Source organism: Aegilops tauschii, chromosome 2, assembly GCF_002575655.3.
Source record: "Aegilops tauschii subsp. strangulata cultivar AL8/78 chromosome 2, Aet v6.0, whole genome shotgun sequence".
Classification (NCBI taxonomy): Eukaryota; Viridiplantae; Streptophyta; class Magnoliopsida; order Poales; family Poaceae; genus Aegilops; species Aegilops tauschii.
The window spans coordinates 548,451,188-548,471,332 of record NC_053036.3 but is presented as its reverse complement, the minus strand read 5'-3'; positions in this window follow the sequence as shown (position 1 = coordinate 548,471,332).

The following is a 20,145-nucleotide window of genomic DNA, read 5'->3' as shown; positions in this document are numbered from 1 at the left end:
CCGCCTACATTGGCAATCCACATGAGTGAGGGAAATGACACGCTGAGAAAATGATGGCTCGTGTGTTGTTCCGCACCATACCAACTCATCCAGTGCTTTGGCCAGCAACGTGTCAGTCGTCCACATTAAACGTAGACCATCCCGACGAAGGTTTGTTCCAAGGTACATCCTACTACCCCAGCTATGGACGAGCTCGCACTAGTAGAAAAAGGGCCATTTGTCCCGGTTCATAAGGCCCATCTGTCCCGGTTGGGGAACCTGGACTAAAGGGTCGTTACTAATGCCTAGGCCTTTAGTCCCGGTTCTTATACTAACCGGGACAGATGGGCCTCCACGTGGCCGGTGCTGCGAGCCCAGGCAGGAGGCCCTTTAGTCTCGGTTGGTGGCACCAACCGGGACCAATAGGCATCCACGCGTCAGCTGTTCAGGGGCTAGGGTTTTGGGTTTTTTTTCTGAAAGGGGGGTGGATTTGGGGGTTTTGTATGGTTAATTAAGGTGTTTCATATATTGTGTTAGGTAGCTAATTAATTAATAGAGAGAAGTGTCCTCTCTTATCTCCGTGCTTGGTCGACGCTACGTACTATACATAGAGAGGCCCTCGACACGCTAGCTAGTAAGAAAATAAAGGAAACCATTAAGTATAGAAGTTCAGCATGCATACCAAGAGAAGTGATCGACCTCTCCTTCTCTGAGAGATTGGTCGAACAACAAGTTTTCGTATTATCTATCCGACGCTACTGGCTACATACATATACAATATGTAAGATCTCTTACAATCCCCTAGCATTTGAACTCAACTTCCACATGGTATTCTCCGGCTTTATTGATGACGTGGTCAAGAAAGAATCCCGCCAATTCCTCTTGAATTGCTTTCATGCGATCTTGTGGTAGGAGTTCATTCCGCATCTGCCACGTCTAATTTGAAGAAGGGGTTTAATACATATATATGAATGAAACTCAACAGAAATGATGGTGTAATAAAATGAAATTATGAATATTATTGCTTACGCACTTCATATTGTCTTTTAGAGTAGCCCCGCTTATCTTTACAAGTCGCGTTGTAGATGAACTCGCACACGTAGTATCCACAGTAATCATTCTCTTATTCCTGCCACAAGCACTTTACGAGAAATAGAGGTCAATCAAACTGATAATGAAGCATTATAAATGGCATTGATGAAAGTAGTTAGAATCAACGGGAGATGCGTGCAACTAGCTAGCTAGTAGTACTTACTTTCGGGTATGTATATCGCAGCTCCTTCGGCAGTCCCGGAGCTTCTGCGGTGAACTGTTTCCAAACCCTGCAAGACAAAGAAAATAATTATTACTTGAGATATCAGGAAATGAACAAAAAGTTGTCGATATGGTGCGACAATGATCGATTGAACTTACTTGTTGAGAATTTTAGTCATGTCCCCATAGGTCTCGGGATCTTTTCGTCTCGAGTCTAAGACGGTTACTAGTCCCCGCTCAAGCTTAATCTCCAGGAGAATATAGTGAAAGCTGCGCACACATGCGTAACTCATCAATTACATTACTATAACGTCGCTCGAGTAATAAGGGAAACCGAATATGCACACGACAGTAACACTCACTTGAAGTTGTAAGGAAAGAGTATTAAATCTTTGTTTTGATTTATTAACAATGATTTGAGCAAGTTGGCCTCGGCCTCTTCGGCGCTCTTTTTAACCTGAAATTCATCTATGAGATTTGTGTTAATGAACCCAATATCATACATTTCTGCTTTTCTGCGCTCGACGATCTTCAATCTGCATAATATAGTGAGGATAATTATAAATACATGCAATGAAAGAGCTGAGCTATATATAGAGACTTAATGACAGAAGTAGTACTTACAAACAGTAGCAAGTGACCGTTAATTTATCGAGGGCCTTTTGATTGAAGAACTGGAAGAACTCCTCAAATGGAACATGCAACAGATCAATTCCAACGAGGTCGTGCTCCTCTTTAACTCTCAGATACAAAGTATTCGCCCCCCCCCCCCAGATTCTCTGCAGGTTTTCATGTACCAATTATGGAATCTTCGCATCATCGTTGTTAGAGATTTTTCATCTTTGACGAGAGGCTTCCCGTACTCGTATATGTGTTCGTCCACCTCCAAGAAATCATAATGTACATCGTTGGGCAGGTAATCTCCAAGATTTCTATAACCGGGCACCATCCCGGGAGCATTAGCGACGATGTCGCTAGACACATTGAGCGGGGGGCACGATTGGTTCGCTTGTTCGCCGAGCTGGGCAATTTTTTTCCCAGCTGCTCGTCGTTCTTTTAACCTTTGATCACTGACAGCATTTCCTGACCGCTCCGCTTCGAGATATGCCTTTTCAGTAACGCGCTCATAGTTGGTTTTCGGCGGAGACTTTGGTGGTTTCCTCAGGGCATCGATAGTGTGCTTTGCTTTCACCGGATCTACCTTCTCCTTCGGAGGTGGATGTCTCTTTGCTTTCACCCCTTCAAAGAAGTCCTTCACTTCGGTCCGCACGATCTTCGCGTTTTCCTCCTCGGTCCTCTCGTACGGTAACTTCTCTAGAGGCTTGAGAGGTGGACCGTATCTGTATTGCCTCCCGCCTCTGGCTGTACTGCTAGACGCCGGAGCAGACGGAGCGGTTGCGGCTGTCTTCTTTCGTGCTTGCTTACGAGGCGGAGGAGAAGGACTACGACGCGCCGGAGCAGCCGAGGCGGCGGCGGGTCTCTTCCGCCCTTGCTGGCGAGGTGGAGAAGGAGGAGGCTAGTGGCTGCTCGGGCGCGCCGGCGCAGGCGGAGAAGGAGGCGGAGTGCCGCCACGCGCCGGAGAAGGAGGCTGAGTGCCCTGATCATCACTCGCTGGAGGAGGAGGCGGTGGAGGAGGCGGAGTGCCCTGACTCGCCGGAGGAGGAGGAGGCGGAGGCATCCAGTTCGGAAGGTTGATGAGCTCCTTCCGCCATAAGCATGGAGTCTTCAGACAAGAACCCAGCCGAATCTCCCCGTCACCCGTAAGGTGGTCAAGCTGGAGGTCCTCAAATCCTTCTGTGATTTCATCCACCATCACCCTAGCATATCCTTCTGGAATCGGCCGGCAGTGAAAAGTTGCGCCAGGTTCAGGAGGTGCAACAGAGCCAACAACCGCCTTGACTTTCAATTCCACCCACTGCGTCATAAGGTGGCAATGCTGAGACTCCGTGATAGCATCTACGGGGTAGCTAGCAGGAGCCGTGAAGACAGGCTCCTGAAGCAGCTCCATGGAAGACACGCTGCTTCTCCGCTGAGATGGCAGGGTAGCTTCGGGTGTAGCTTCGGCAGGTCGCGTGCTGCGAACTGCCTCTCGTTCCTCTAGCACTTGTACCCTTGCGTGCAGCGCCTGTAGTTGGGTCAACTCCTTTTTCTTCTTCCTCTCCCGGCGTTTGTAACCGCCTGTGTCGGAAAATCCAGCCTTCCATGAAAGGGAGCCTGGCGTGCCTCGTGTCCGTCCAGGGTGCTCGGGATTCCCGAGGGCCTCTGTGAGCTCGTCGTTCTCTCTGTCCGGAACGAACGTCCCTTGCTGCGCCTTTTTTATATACTCCTGAAGCTTCTCGATGGGTGTGTTCAGCTGCTCGTTGGTCCAAACGCACTTCCCTGTTACAAGGTCCAATTTTCCCCGAACCCCGAAGAACCAAGTCATGCAACGGTCTGGCCAGCATCGCGTCTCTGGTTCGATCCCTTTATAATGAGGTCATTCTCAGCCTTGTCCCACAACGGCCGGGCTTTCAGGTAGCCACCTGACCCCGTGCGATGGTGATGCTTCTTCTTTGCAGCATTTTTCTTGTTTGTCGCTGACATCTTCGCTGCTCTCTCAGATTTCTTTTTGGTGACAAATTCGGGCCACTGATCTTTGATCTTCTCAAATCAGTCGATGAATTCTGGAGTCTTGTCTTGGTCGACAAACGATTATTTCAGCTCATTCTTCCACCTCCTGAATAGCTCAGCCATCTTCTTAAGAGCATAAGCCTTGATCATTGGCTTTTTAACTGGATTCTCCGGATCCTCCTCTGGCGGGAAGGTGAAATTTTCCTGCAGCGCGGTCCAAAGATCAGCTTTCTGCCTATCGCTGACATAAGACACCTGAGAGTCTTTGTCCTTAGGCTTCAACCGTTGCTTGATGCTGATCGGGATCATGTCCCTCACTAGAACCCCGCACTGAGCATTAAATTTTTGCTTGGTCCGGAGGGGTTCAATCGGTTGGCCAGCGCGATCAATTTCGATGATCGTGTACCTTTCATCCGCGCGCAACTTTCTCTTCGGGCCTCGTCTCGTTACCGAAGTGTTGCTCGATCCGGAGGGCTAGAAAAGAAGAAAAAGAAGAGAGTTAATATGTGTACATACCAAAAACAATTAATGCATCAATTAGCTATAGTCAGCACATGCTTAATTAATTAATATATATACCTGGCCGGACTCCGTTCGATCACCGGAGCCGTCATCATGGTGTCATTCCCCCTCCATTCGGTCACCGGAGCCGTCATCATGGTGTCCTTCCCCCTCCATTCGGTCACCGGAGCCGTCACCACGGTGTCCTTCCTCCTCCATTGTTTGATCATCGTCGTAGCCTGCTTCTTCATCCTCTCTTTCCAGACCATCGGTGCATGTGTCGTTGAGAAACGACAAGACGACATCACTTCCGTGTGCGATTATCTCCCCCAACACCGCTTCTTTTGCTTTGTCTCGGGGGTGCGGATCCATAGTTTCTGCAAATATTTACAACATGGCAATTATTATTCAAACATGACAGATGGATATATTAGTGGCAAACGTTGAACTAGCTAGCTAAGCACAATAAGGAATCATATTAGTGGCCTGGCCTCAACGCTTCTCTAGGGTTTGGGGTGGCCTCCGCAACGCTTCAAGGGTTTGGGGTGGCCTCAACAACGCTTCAAGGGTTTGGGGTGGCCTCGACGACAATGCTCTTTTAACTTGGTAAATTTGGGTGGCCTCAAGAGAGTTTGTCGATCGGGTAGGGGCGCGGCGGGAGGGGGTAGGAGACCGACATTGTTTTTCTCTAGGGTTGGGTGTCCTCGAGAGTTTTGGTCGAGCGAGAGGGCCGGGGGGTGCTCCGGACGCCCCCCCTCACTTTAACAAAGAACTACCTTAAAAAAAGACTTGCTTCGCCGCGGGTCCTTCTTCATTTTTTCCTTTGTTTTTTCTTATATGTTTGTTTTCGTTTTCATTCTACATTTTCGTACATATGAAAAAAATAAAGTTTCTATACAAAAGTGCACAATTTTTATGAACAAATTACAAAATCTAAATTAACTATACATCTAAATAAATATACCTATACATCTGAAATTTTCCTAATCTTAAAACTAAAATAAACATAAACTAAAATAATCTAAAAAAGATGTAAAACATCTAAAAATCTAATAGCTAGCACCAGGGGCGGAGGGGCATGGCGGAGGGGCCAGCGCCAGCGCCGGCGGGGCAGGGCAGGGGCGCGGGACAGGGGAGGGGCGCGGGAACAGGCTGGTGCTCATAGGGGGTGGCGGGGCACGGTGGGCGGCGCGTCGGGGCCGGCAGGGGCGCGAGGGTCGACGCCGTCGTCGGGGCAGAGGGCGTCAGCGGCGGCGGCGACGTCGAGCAGCCTGACGGCGTCGGTGGCGGCGGCGACGTCAAGCAGCCTGACGGCGTCGGCGGCGGCGGCGACGGCAAGGTGGAGCAGGGGCGTCGGGCGGCGACGGCGAGGAGGAGCAGGGGCGTCGAGGGAAGAAGTGATGGATTTGGTCGAAACTGCTAACTGTTTTCTTATATACCCAGGGCATTGGTCCCGGTTCATAGCAGCAACCGGTACCAAAGACCCCCTTTAGTCCCGGTTGGTGCCACCAACCGGGACCAAAGGCCGCTGTGCCACCAACCGGGACCAAAGGCCACTTTTCAGCAGCCCAAAGGGCGGGAAGCGGCGGCCTTTGGTCCCGGTTGGTGGCACCAACCGGGACTAAAGGTAGTGCATTGGTACCGGTTGGTGCCACGAACCGGTACCAATGCACACCTTTAGTCCCGGTTGGTGCCACAAATCGGGACTAAAGGCCCTGTGCTGTTGCGCCCGCGTCGAAAGTTTAGTCCCACCTCGCTAGTTGAGAGAGGCGCGTAGTGGTTCATAAGCCCCACTGCCACACCCCTCTCGAGCTCCTCTCCATTGCAGGCTTACGGGCCTAATTGTGACTGCTATGCCTGATGGGCCTACTGGGCCTTATGCGGGCCTGAATCCTGCCCTAGGGATGGGTTTCTAGCCGTATTCAGGCAGTGGTGGCCCAGTAGGTGGCAATTTTTTTTATTTTTTCCCAGTTTTTTTGTTTTATTTTTTCTTTATTTTTTCTTTTGTTTCTAATTACAACAAAATACTTATTTTTTTGTTTCTACTTATATATATGCTATTAAAGTTTCTAACAAACAAAGTTCTTTATGAAAATTCTTTTTGCTTTTAATGATTTTGAACAGAAAATACTTTGATAATTTTAGTTGCATCAATTTTATATAATTTTAGTTTCGTAAATTTTAGAGGTTGCTTATAATGTTTTGAACAGAAAATACTTTGATAATTTTAGTTCCATAATTTTTTATGTTATTAAAGTTTATTTTATTTTGTTTCTACTTATATATTTTATTAAAGTTTATATTATTTTATTTTAAATTACTTATTTATTTTATTTTATGATAATTCTTTTTGCTATTAAATTTTCATGCATTTACTGATTATTTTGAGCTATAAGACCCTGAAATTGAAAAGCATTTAGAATGAAGTTTGAAAAGGTTAAAAGTTGGCATGGTATTATCATTTCACCCACATAGCATGTGCAAGAAAGTAGAGAGTGTTACGGCAAAAACTGGATGCACTTCGTGTACAAAACAGACAATCTCTTTCAAAGTATCAGGGTTTCATACGGAAACTCATCTGTTACAAAAGGATTTCATTTTTTTGAACTTATTTGAACTCCATAGTTTTTCTATGTTCAAAATGCACCATTCAAAGCCACATCATCAATTTTCAACCCTTTCTGACTTCATTTCTTATTTTTCATGCATTTACTGATTTTTTTCAGCTATAAGACCCTAAAATTGAAAAGCATTTCAAATGAACTCTGAAAAGGTTAAAAGTTGGCATGGTATCATCATTTGACCAACATAGCATGTGCAAGAAAGTAGAGAGGCTTACGGCAAAAACTGGATGCACTTCGTGTACAAAACGGACAATCTCTTTCGAAGTATCAGGGTTTCATACGGAAACTCGTCTGTTACAAAAGGATTTCATTTTTTTTGAACTTATTTGAAATCCATAGTTTTTCTATGTTCAAAATGCACCATTCAAAGCCACATCATCAATTTTCAACCCTTTCTGACTTCATTTGTTATTTTTCATGCATTTACTGATTTTTTTTCAGCTATAAGACCCTGAAATTGAAAAGCACTTCAAATGAACTCTGAAAAGGTTAAAAGTTGGCATGGTATCATCATTTCACCCACATAGGATGTGCAAGAAAGTAGAGAGGCTTACGGGAAAAACTGGATGCACTTCGTGTACAAAACGGACAATCTCTTTCGAAGTATCAGGGTTTCATACGGAAACTCGTCTGTTACAAAAGGATTTCATTTTTTGAACTTATTTGAACTCCATAGTTTTTCTATGTTCAAAATGCACCATTCAAAGCCACATCATCAATTTTCAACCCTTTCTGACTTCATTTGTTATTTTTCATGCATTTACTGATTTTTTCAGCTATAAGACCCTGAAATTGAAAAGCACTTCAAATGAACTCTGAAAAGGTTAAAAGTTGGCATGGTATCATAATTTCACCCACATAGCATGTGCAAGAAAGTAGAGAGGCTTACGGCAAAAACTGGATGCAGTTCGTGTACAAAACGGACAATCTCTTTCAAAGTATCAGGGTTTCATACGGAAACTCATCTGTTACAAAAGGATTTCAATTTTTTGAACTTATTTGAACTCCATAGTTTTTCTATGTTCAAAATGCACCATTCAAAGCCACATCATCAATTTTCAACCCTTTCTGACTTCATTTGTTATTTTTCGTGCATTTACTGATTTTTTCAGCTATAAGACCCTGAAATTGAAAAGCATTTCAAATGAACTCTGAAAAGGTTAAAAGTTGGCATGGTATCATCATTTCACCCACATAGCATGTGCAAGAAAGTAGAGAGGCTTACGGGAAAAACTGGATGCACTTCGTGTACAAAACGGACAATCTCTTTCGAAGTAACAGGGTTTCATACGGAAACTCGTCTGTTACAAAAGGATTTCATTTTTTGAACTTATTTGAACTCCATAGTTTTTGTATGTTCGAAATGCACCATTCAAAGCCACATCATCAATTTTCAACCCTTTCTGACTTCATTTGTTATTTTTCATGCATTTATTGATTTTTTCAGCTATAAGACCCTGAAATTGAAAAGCACTTCAAATGAACTCTGAAAAGGTTAAAAGTTGGCATGGTATCATCATTTCACCCACATATCATGTGCAAGAAAGTAGAGAGGCTTACGGCAAAAACTGGATGCACTTCATGTACAAAACGGACAATCTCTTTCGAAGTATCAGGGTTTCATACGGAAACTCGTCTGTTACAAAAGGATTTCATTTTTTTGAACTTATTTGAACTCCATAGTTTTTCTATGTTCAAAATGCACCATTCAAAGCCACATAATCAATTTTAAACCCTTTCTGACTTCATTTCTTATTTTTCATGCATTTACTGATTTTTTCAGCTATAAGACCCTAAAATTGAAAAGCACTTCAAATGAACTCTGAAAAGGTTAAAAGTTGGCATGGTATCATAATTTCACCCACATAGCATGTGCAAGAAAGTAGAGAGGCTTACAGCAAAAACTGGATGCACTTCGTGTACAAAACAGACAATCTCTTTCGAAGTATCAGGGTTTCATACGGAAACTCGTCTGTTACAAAAGGATTTCATTTTTTTGAACTTATTTGAACTCCATAGTTTTTCTATGTTCAAAATGCACCATTCAAAGCCACATCATCAATTTTCAACCCTTTCTGACTTCATTTGTTATTTTTCATGCATTTATTGATTTTTTCAGCTATAAGACCCTGAAATTGAAAAGCACTTCAAATGAACTCAGAAAAGGTTAAAAGTTGGCATGGTATCATCATTTCACCCACATAGCATGTGCAAGAAAGTAGAGAGGCTTACGGCCAAAACTGGATGCAGTTCGTGTACAAAACGGACAATCTCTTTCGAAGTATCAGGGTTTCATACGGAAACTCGTCTGTTACAAAAGGATTTCATTTTTTTGAACTTATTTGAACTCCATAGTTTTTCTATGTTCAAAATGCACCATTCAAAGCCACATCATCAATTTTCAACCCTTTCTGACTTCATTTGTTATTTTTCATGCATTTACTGATTTTTTTGAGCTATAAGACCCTGAAATTGAAAAGCACTTCAAATGAACTCTGAAAAGGTTAAAAGTTGGCATGGTATGTGTTGGAAATATGCCCTAGAGGCAATAATAAAATGGTTATTATTATATTTCCTTGTTCATGTTAATTGCCTATTGTTCATGCTTTAATTGTGTTATCCGGATATCGTAATACATGTGTGAATACATAGACCATAACATGTCCCTAGTGAGCCTCTAGTTGACTAGCTCGTTGATCAATAGATGGTTACGGTTTCCTGACCATGGACATTGGATGTCATTGATAACGGGATCACATCATTAGGAGAATGATGTGATGGACAAGACCCAATCCTAAGCATAGCACTAGATCGTGTTGTTCGTTTGCTAATGCTTTTCTAATGTCAAGTATCATTTCCTTAGACCATGAGATCGTGCAACTCCCGGATACCGTAGGAATGCTTTGGGTGTACCAAACGTCACAACGTAACTGGGTGGCTATAAAGGTGCACTACAGGTATCTCCGAAAGTGTCTGTTGGGTTGGCTCGGATCGAGACTGGGATTTGTCACTCCGTATGACGGAGAGGTATCTCTGGGCCCACTCGGTATTGCATCATCATAATGAGCTCAATGTGACTAAGTAGTTAGTCACGGGATCATGCATTACGGAACGAGTAAAGTGACTTGCCGGTAACGAGATTGAACGAGGTATTGGGATACCGACGATCGAATCTCGGGTAAGTAAAGTACCGATTGACAAAGGGAATTGTATACGGGATTGCTTGAATCCTCGACATCGTGGTTCATCCGATGAGATCATCGTGGAACATGTGGGAGCCAACATGGGTATCCAGATCCTGCTATTGGTTATTGGCTAGAGAGGTGTCTCGGTCATGTCTGCATGATTCTCGAACCCGTAGGGTCTACACACTTAAGGTTCGATGACGCTAGGGTTATAAGGAAGGTTTGTATGTGATTACCGAATGTTGTTCGGAGTCCCAGATGAGATCCCGGACATCACGAGGAGTTCCGGAATGGTCCGGAGGTAAAGATTTATATATGGGAAGTCACCATACGGTCACCGGAAATATTCGGGGGTATACCGGTATTGTACCGGGACCACCGGAGGGGTTCCGGGGGTCCACCGGGAGGGTCCACCTGCACCGGAGGGCCTTATGGGCTGTATGTGGAAGGGAACAAGCCCTTAGTGGGCTGGGCGCCAACCCCCCTAGGGCCCATGCGCCTAGGGTTTGGGGGGAACCCTAAAGGGGGGCGCCCCCCTTGCTTGGGTGGCAAGCTCCCTCCCCCCTTGGCCGCCGCCCCCTCTAGATCTCATCTAGAGGGGCCGGCCCCCTTCCCCCTTCTCCCTATAAATAGAGGGGTGAGGGGAGGGCTGCAGGACCACATCCAAGGCGCAGCCCCTCCCCTCCCCAACACCTCTCCTCCTCCGCGTGTGCTTGGCGAAGCCCTGCCGGAGAACTGTCACTCCACCACCACCATGCTGTCGTGCTTCTGTTGGATCCTTCTTCCTCAACCTCTCCCTCCTCCTTGCTGGATCAAGGCGTGGGAGATGTCACCGCTCCGTACGTGTGTTGAACGCGGAGGTGCCGTTCGTTCGGCGCTTGGATCATCGGTGATTTGGATCACGACGAGTACGACTCCATCAACCCCGTTCTCTTGAACGCTTCCGCTCGCGATCTACAAGGGTATGTAGATGCACTCCTCTCCTCTCATTGCTAGTAAACTCCATAGATTGATCTTGGTGATGCTTAGAAAATTTTAATTTCTGCTACGATCCCCAACAGTGGCATCATGAGCTAGGTCTATGCGTAGTTTCTATGCACGAGTAGAACACAAGTTGTTGTGGGCGTCGATTTTGTCAATTTACTTGCCGTTAATAGTCTTATCTTGATTCGGCGGCATCGTGGGATGAAGCGGCCCGGACCGACCTTACACGTACGCTTACGTGAGACAGGTTCCACCGACTGACATGCACTAGTTGCATAAGGTGGCTAGCGGGTGTATGTCTCTCCCACTTTAGTCGGATCGGATTCGATGAAAAGGGTCCTTATGAAGGGTAAATAGAAATTGGCATATCACGTTGTGGTTTTGGCGTAGGTAAGAATCGTTCTTGCTAGAAACCTATAGCAGCCACGTAAAAGTTTGCAACAACAATTAGAGGACGTCTAATTTGTTTTTGCAGCAAGTGTCATGTGATGTGATATGGCCAGAAGGATGTGATGAATGCTATATGTGATGTATGAGATTGATCATGTTCTTGTAATAGGAATCACGACTTGCATGTCGATGAGTATGACAACCGGCAGGAGCCATAGGAGTTGTCTTAATTTATTTATGACCTGCGTGTCAACTGGAACGTCATGTAATTACTTTACTTTATTGCTAACCGTTAGCCATAGTAGTAGAAGTAATAGTTGGCGAGACAACTTCATGAAGACACGATGATGGAGATCATGGTGTCATGCCGGTGACGATGATGAACATGGCGCCCTGAAGATGGAGATCAAAAGGAGCAAAATGATATTGGCCATATCATGTCACTATTTGATTGCATGTGATGTTTTTCATGTTTTACATCTTATTTGCTTAGAACGACGGTAGCATAAATAAGATGATCCCTCGCTAAAATTTCAAGAAAGTGTTCCCCCTAACTGTGCACCGTTTTGAAGGTTCGTTGTTCCGAAGCACCACGTGATGATCGGGTGTGATAGGTTCTAACGTTCGCATACAACGGGTGTAAGCCAGATTTACACACTCAATACACTTAGGTTGACTTGACGAGCCTAGCATGTACAGACATGGCCTCGGAACACAAGAGACCGAAAGGTCGAACATGAGTCGTATAGCAGATACAATCAACATGAAGATGTTCACCGATGATGACTAGTCCGTCTCACGTGATGATCGGACACGGCCTAGTTGACTCGGATCATGTATCACTTAGATGACTAGAGGGATGTCTGTCTGAGTAGGAGTTCGTTAATAATTTGATTAGATGAGCTTAATTATCATGAACTTAGTCTAAAAAACCTTTACAATATGTCTTGTAGATCAAATGGCCCACGCTAATGTTGCCCTCAACTTCAACGCGTTCCTAGAGAAAACCAAGCTGAAAGACGATGGTAGCAACTACACGGATTGGGTCCGTAACCTGAGGATTATCCTCATAGCTGCCAAGAAAGCATATGTCCTTGAAGCACCGCTAGGTGATGCACCTGTTTTCCCAGCAACTCAAGACATTCTGAACGCCTGTCAGTCACGTAGTGACGATTACTCCCTGGTTCAGTGCGGCATGCTTTACAGCTTAGAACCGGGGCTCCAAAAGCGTTTTGAGCAGCACGGAGCATATGAGATGTTCCAAGAGCTGAAAATGGTTTTCCAAGCTCATGCTCGGGTCGAGAGATATGAAGTCTCCGAGAAGTTCTACAGTTGTAAGATGGAGGAGAATAGTTCCGTCAGCGAACACATACTCAAAATGTCTGGGTTGCACAACCGCTTGTCTCAGCTGGGAGTTAATCTCCCGGATGACGCGGTCGTTGACAAAATCCTTCAGTCGCTCCCACCTAGCTACAAGAGCTTTGTGATGAACTTCAATATGCAGGGGATGGAAAAGACCATTCCTGCGGTATATTCAATGCTGAAATCAGCGGAGGTGGAGATCAAAAAGGAACATCAAGTGTTGATGGTGAATAAAACCACTAAGTTCAAGAAAGGCAAGGGTAAGAAGAACTTCAAGAAAGACGGCAAGGGAGTTGCCGCGCCTGGTAAGCAAGCTGCCGGGAAGAAGACAAAGAATGGACCCAAGCCTGAGACTGAGTGCTTTTATTGCAAGGGAAACGGTCACTGGAAGCGGAACTGCCCCAAGTACTTACCGGATAAGAAGGCCGGCAATACCAAAGGTATATGTGATATACATGTTATAGATGTGTACCTAACCAGCGCTCGTAGTAGCTCCTGGGTATTTGATACCGGTGCGGTTGCTCATATTTGTAACTCAAAGCAGGAGCTGCGGAATAAGCGGAGACTGGCGAAGGACGAGGTGACGATGCGCGTCGGGAATGGTTCCAAGGTCGATGTGATCGCCGTCGGCACGCTACCTCTACATTTACCTACGGGACTAGTTTTAAACCACAATAATTGTTATTTAGTGCCAGCTTTGAGCATGAACATTGTATCTGGATCTCGTTTAATGCGAGATGGCTACTCATTTAAATCCGAGAATAATGGTTGTTCTATTTATATGAGAGATATGTTTTATGGTCATGCCCCGCTGGTCAATGGTTTATTCTTAATGAATCTCGAATGTGATGTTACACATATTCATAGTGTGAATGCCAAGAAATGTAAGGTTGATAATGATAGTCCCACATACTTGTAGCACTGCCGCCTTGGTCACATTGGTGTCAAACGCATGAAGAAACTCCATGCAGATGGACTTTTGGAGTCTCTTGATTATGAATCATTTGACACGTGCGAACCATGCCTCATGGGCAAAATGACCAAGACTCCGTTCTCCGGAACAGTGGAGCGAGCAACCAACTTATTGGAAATCATACATACTGATGTGTGCGGTCCAATGAGCGTTGAGGCTCGCGGTGGCTATTGTTATGTTCTCACCCTCACTTATGACTTGAGTAGATATGGGTATGTCTACTTAATGAAACACAAGTATGAGACCTTTGAAAAGTTCAAGGAATTTCAGAGTGAGGTTGAGAATCAACGTGACAGGAAAATAAAGTTCTTACGATCAGATCATGGAGGGGAATATTTGAGTCACGAATTTGGCACACACTTAAGGAAATGTGGAATTGTTTCACAACTCACGCCGCCTGGAACACCTCAGCGTAATGGTGTGTCCGAACGCCGTAATCGCACTCTATTGGATATGGTGCGATCTATGATGTCTCTTACCGATCTACCGCTATCATTCTGGGGTTATGCTTTAGAGACTGCCGCATTCACTTTAAATAGGGCTCCGTCGAAATCCGTTGAGACGACACCGTATGAATTATGGTTTGGAAAGAAACCTAAGCTGTCGTTTCTTAAAGTTTGGGGATGCGATGCTTATGTCAAGAAACTTCAACCTGAAAAGCTCGAACCCAAGTCGGAAAAATGCGTCTTCATAGGATACCCTAAGGAAACCATTGGGTATACCTTCTACCTCAGATCCAAAGGCAAGACCTTCCTTGCCAAGAACAGGTCCTTTCTGGAGAAATAGTTTCTCTCGGAAGAAGTAAGTGGGAGGAAAGTGGAACTTGATGAGATGACCCCTCTCGAACCAGAAAGTAGCACAGCACAGGAAAATGTTTCTGTGGTGCCTGCACCGACTAGAGAGGAAGTTAATGATGATGATCATGATCAAGTTACCACTGAACTTCGTAGGTCCACAAGGACACGTTCCGCACCAGAGTGGTACGACAACCCTGTCCTGGAAATCATGTTGTTGGACAACGGTGAACCTTCGAACTATGAAGAAGCAATGGCGGGTCCAGATTCCAACAAATGGCTTGAAGCCATGCAATCCGAGATAGGATCCATGTATGAAAACAAAGTATGGACTTTGACAGACTTTCCCGATGATCGGCGAGCGATAGAAAATAAATGGATCTTTAAGAAGAAGACGGACGCGGATGGAAATGTTACCATCTATAAAGCTTGACTTGTCGCTAAGGGTTATCGACAAGTTCAAGGAGTTGACTACGATGAGACCTTCTCACCCGTAGCGAAGCTGAAGTCCGTCCGAATCATGTTAGCAATTGCCGCATTCTACGATTATGAAATATGGCAAATGGACGTCAAAACGGCATTCCTTAACGGCTTCCTTAAGGAAGAATTGTATATGATGCAGCCGGAAGGTTTTGTCGATCCTAATAATGCTGACAAAGTATGCAAGCTCCAGCGCTCAATCTATGGGCTGGTGCAGGCATCTCGGAGTTGGAACATTCGCTTTGATGAGATGATCAAAGCGTTTGGGTTTACGCAGACTTATGGAGAAGCCTGTGTTTACAAGAAAGTGAGTGGGAGCTCTGTAGCATTTCTCTTATTATATGTGGATGACATACTATTGATGGGAAATGATATAGAATTCTTGGAAAGTATAAAGGCCTACTTGAATAAGTGTTTTTCAATGAAGGACCTTGGAGAAGCTGCTTACATATTAGGCATCAAGATCTATAGAGATAGATCGAGACGCCTTATAGGTCTTTCACAAAGCACATACCTTGACAAGATATTGAAGAAGTTCAATATGGATCAGTCCAAGAAGGGGTTCTTGCCTGTATTGCAAGGTGTGAGATTGAGCACTGCTCAATGCCCGACCATGGCAGAAGATAGAGAAAAGATGAGTGTCGTCCCCTATGCCTCGACCATAGGGTCTATTATGTATGCCATGCTGTGTACCAGACCTGATGTAAACCTTGCCGTAAGTTTGGTAGGAAGGTACCAAAGTAATCCCGGCATGGAACACTGGACAGCGGTCAAGAACATCCTGAAGTACCTGAAAAGGACTAAGGATATGTTTCTCGTTTATGGAGGTGATGAAGAGCTCGTCGTAAAGGGTTACGTCGATGCTAGCTTCGACACAGATCTAGATGACTCTAAGTCACAAACCGGATACGTGTATATTTTGAATGGTGGGGCAGTCAGCTGGTGCAGTTGCAAGCAAAGCGTCATGGCAGGATCTACATGTGAAGCGGAGTACATGGCAGCCTCGGAGGCAGCACATGAAGCAATCTGGATGAAGGAGTTCATTGCCGACCTAGGAGTTATTCCCAATGCATCGGGGCCGATGACTCTCTTCTGTGACAACACTGGAGCTATTGCCCTTGCCAAGGAGCCCAGGTTTCACAAGAAGACCAGGCACATCAAGCGTCGCTTCAACTCCATTCGTGAAAATGTTCAAAATGGAGACATAGATATTTGTAAAGTGCATACGGATTTGAATGTCGCAGATCCGTTGACTAAACCTCTTCCACGAGCGAAACATGACCAACACCAGAACTCTATGGGTGTACGATTCATCATAATGTAACTAGATTATTGACTCTAGTGCAAGTGGGAGACTGTTGGAAATATGCCCTAGAGGCAATAATAAAATGGTTATTATTATATTTCCTTGTTCATGCTAATTGTCTATTGTTCATGCTTTAATTGTGTTATCCGGAAATCGTAATACATGTGTGAATACATAGACCATAACATGTCCCTAGTGAGCCTCTAGTTGACTAGCTCGTTGATCAATAGATGGTTACGGTTTCCTGACCATGGACATTGGATGTCATTGATAACGGGATCACATCATTAGGAGAATGATGTGATGGACAAGACCCAATCCTAAGCATAGCACTAGATCGTGTAGTTCGTTTGCTAAAGCTTTTCTAATATCAAGTATCATTTCCTTAGACCATGAGATCGTGCAACTCCCGGATACCGTAGGAATGCTTTGGGTGTACCAAACATTACAACGTAACTGGGTGGCTATAAAGGTGCACTACAAGTATCTCCGAAAGTGTCTGTTGGTTTGGCTCGGATCGAGACTGGGATTTGTCACTACGTATGACGGAGAGGTATCTCTGGGCCCACTCGGTATTGCATCATCATAATGAGCTCAATGTGACTAAGTAGTTAGTCACGGGATCATGCATTACGGAACGAGTAAAGTGACTTGCCGGTAACGAGATTGAACGAGGTATTGGGATACCGACGATCGAATCTCGGGCAAGTAAAGTACCGATTGGCAAAGGGAATTGTATACGGGATTGCTTGAATCCTCGACATCGTGGTTCATCCGATGAGATCATCGTGGAACATGTGGGAGCCAACATGGGTATCTAGATCCCGCTGTTGGTTATTGGCTAGAGAGGTGTCTCGGTCATGTCTGCATGATTCCCGAACCCGTAAGGTCTACACACTTAAGGTTCGATGACGCTAGGGTTATAAGGAAGGTTGTATGTGATTACCGAATGTTGTTCGGAGTCCCAGATGAGATCCCGGACGTCACGAGGAGTTCCGGAATGGTCCAGAGGTAAAGATTTATATATGGGAAGTCACCATACGGTCACCGGAAATATTCGGGGGTATACCGGTATTGTACCGGGACCACCGGAGGGGTTCCGGGGGTCCATCGGGAGGGTCCACCTGCCCCGGAGGGCCTTATCGGCTGTAGGTGGAAGGGAACCAGCCCTTAGTGGGCTGGGCGCCAACCCCCCTAGGGCCCATGCGCCTAGGGTTTGGGGGAACCCTAAAGGGGGGGCGCCCCCCTTGCTTGGGGGGCAAGCTCCCTCCCCCCTTGGCCGCCACCCCCTCTAGATCTCATCTAGAGGGGCCGGCCCCCTTCCCCCTTCTCCCTATAAATAGAGAGGTGAGGGGATGGCTGCAGGACCACATCCCAGGCGCAGCCCCTCCCCTCCCCAACACCTCTCCTCCTCCGCATGTGCTTGGCGAAGCCCTGCCGGAGAACTGTCACTCCACCACCACCACGCCGTCGTGCTGCTGTTGGAGCCTTCTTCCTCAACCTCTCCCTCCTCCTTGCTGGATCAAGGCGTGGGAGATGTCACCGCTCCGTACGTGTGTTGAACGCGGAGGTGTCGTCTATTCGGCGCTTGGATCATCGGTGATTTGGATCACGACGAGTACGACTCCATCAACCCCGTTCTCTTGAACGCTTCCGCTCGCGATCTAAAAGGGTATGTAGATGCACTCCTCCCCTCTCTTTGCTAGTAAACTCCATAGATTGATCTTGGTGATGCGTAGAAAATTTTAATTTCTGCTACGATCCCCAACAGTGGCATCATGAGCTAGGTCTATGCGTAGTTTCTATGAACGAGTAGAACACAAGTTGTTGTGGGCGTCGATTCTGCCAATTTACTTGCCGTTACTAGTCTTATCTTGATTCAGCGGCATCGTGGGATGAAGCGGCCCGGACCGACCTTACACGTACGCTTACGTGAGACAGGTTCCACCGACTGACATGCACTAGTTGCATAAGGTGGCTAGCGGGTGTATGTCTCTCCCACTTTAGTCGGATCGGATTCGATGAAAAGGGTCCTTATGAAGGGTAGATAGAAATTGGCATAACACGTTGTGGTTTTGGCGTAGGTAAGAATCGTTCTTGCTAGAAACCTATAGCAGCCACGTAAAAGTTTGCAACAACAATTAGAGGACGTCTAATTTGTTTTTGCAGCAAGTGTCATGTGATGTGATATGGCCAGAAGGATGTGATGAATGATATATGTGATGTATGAGATTGATCATGTTCTTGTAATAGGAATCACGACTTGCATGTCGATGAGTATGACAACCGGCAGGAGCCATAGGAGTTGTCTTAATTTATTTATGACATGCGTGTCAACTGGAACGTCATGTAATTACTTTACTTTATTGCTAACCGTTAGCCATAGTAGTAGAAGTAATAGTTGGCGAGACAACTTCATGAAGACACGATGATGGAGATCATGGTGTCATGCCGGTGATGATGATGAACATGGCGCCCCGAAGATGGAGATCAAAAGGAGCAAAATGATATTGGCCATATCATGTCACTATTTGATTGCATGTGATGTTTATCATGTTTTACATCTTATTTGCTTAGAACGACGGTAGCATAAATAAGATGATCCCTCGCTAAAATTTCAAGAAAGTGTTCCCCCTAACTGTGCACCGTTGTGAAGGTTCGTTGTTCCGAAGCACCACGTGATGATCGGGTGTGATAGGTCCTAACGTTCGCATACAACGGGTGTAAGCCAGATTTACACACGCAATACACTTAGGTTGACTTGACAAGCCTAGCATGTACAGACATGGCCTCGGAACACAAGAGACCGAAAGGTCGAACATCAGTCGTATAGCAGATACGATCAACATGAAGATGTTCACCGACGATGACTAGTCCGTCTCACGTGATGATCGGACACGGCCTAGTTGACTCGGATCATGTATCACTTAGATGACTAGAGGGATGTCTGTCTGAGTGGGAGTTCGCTAATAATTTGATTAGATGAACTTAGTCTAAAACACCTTTACAATATGTCTTGTAGATCAAATGGCCGACGCTAATGTTGCCCTCAACTTCAACGCGTTCCTAGAGAAAACCAAGCTGAAAGACGATGGTAGCAACTACACGGACTGGGTCCGTAACCTGAGGATTATCCTCATAGCTGCCAAGAAAGCATATGTCCTTGAAGCACCGCTAGGTGATGCACCTGTTTTCCCAGCAACTCAAGACGTTCTGAACGCCTGGCAGTCACGTAGTGATGATTACTCCCTGGTTCAGTGCGGCATGCTTTACAGCTTAGAACCGGGGCTCCAAAAGCGTTTTGAGCAGCACGGAGCATATGAGATGTTCCAAGAGCTGAAAATGGTTTTCCAAGCTCATGCCCGGGTCGAGAGATATGAAGTCTCTGACAAGTTCTATAGTTGTAAGATGGAGGAGAATAGTTCCGTCAGCGAGCACATACTCAAAATGTCTGGGTTGCACAACCGCTTGTCTCAGCTGGGAGTTAATCTCCCGGATGACGCGGTCGTTGACAGAATCCTTCAGTCGATCCCACCTAGCTACAAGAGCTTTGTGATGAACTTCAATATGCAGGGGATGGAAAAGACCATTCCTGAGGTATATTCAATGCTGAAATCAGCGGAGGTGCAGATCAAAAAGGAACATCAAGTGTTGATGGTGAATAAAACCACTAAGTTCAAGAAAGGCAAGGGTAAGAAGAACT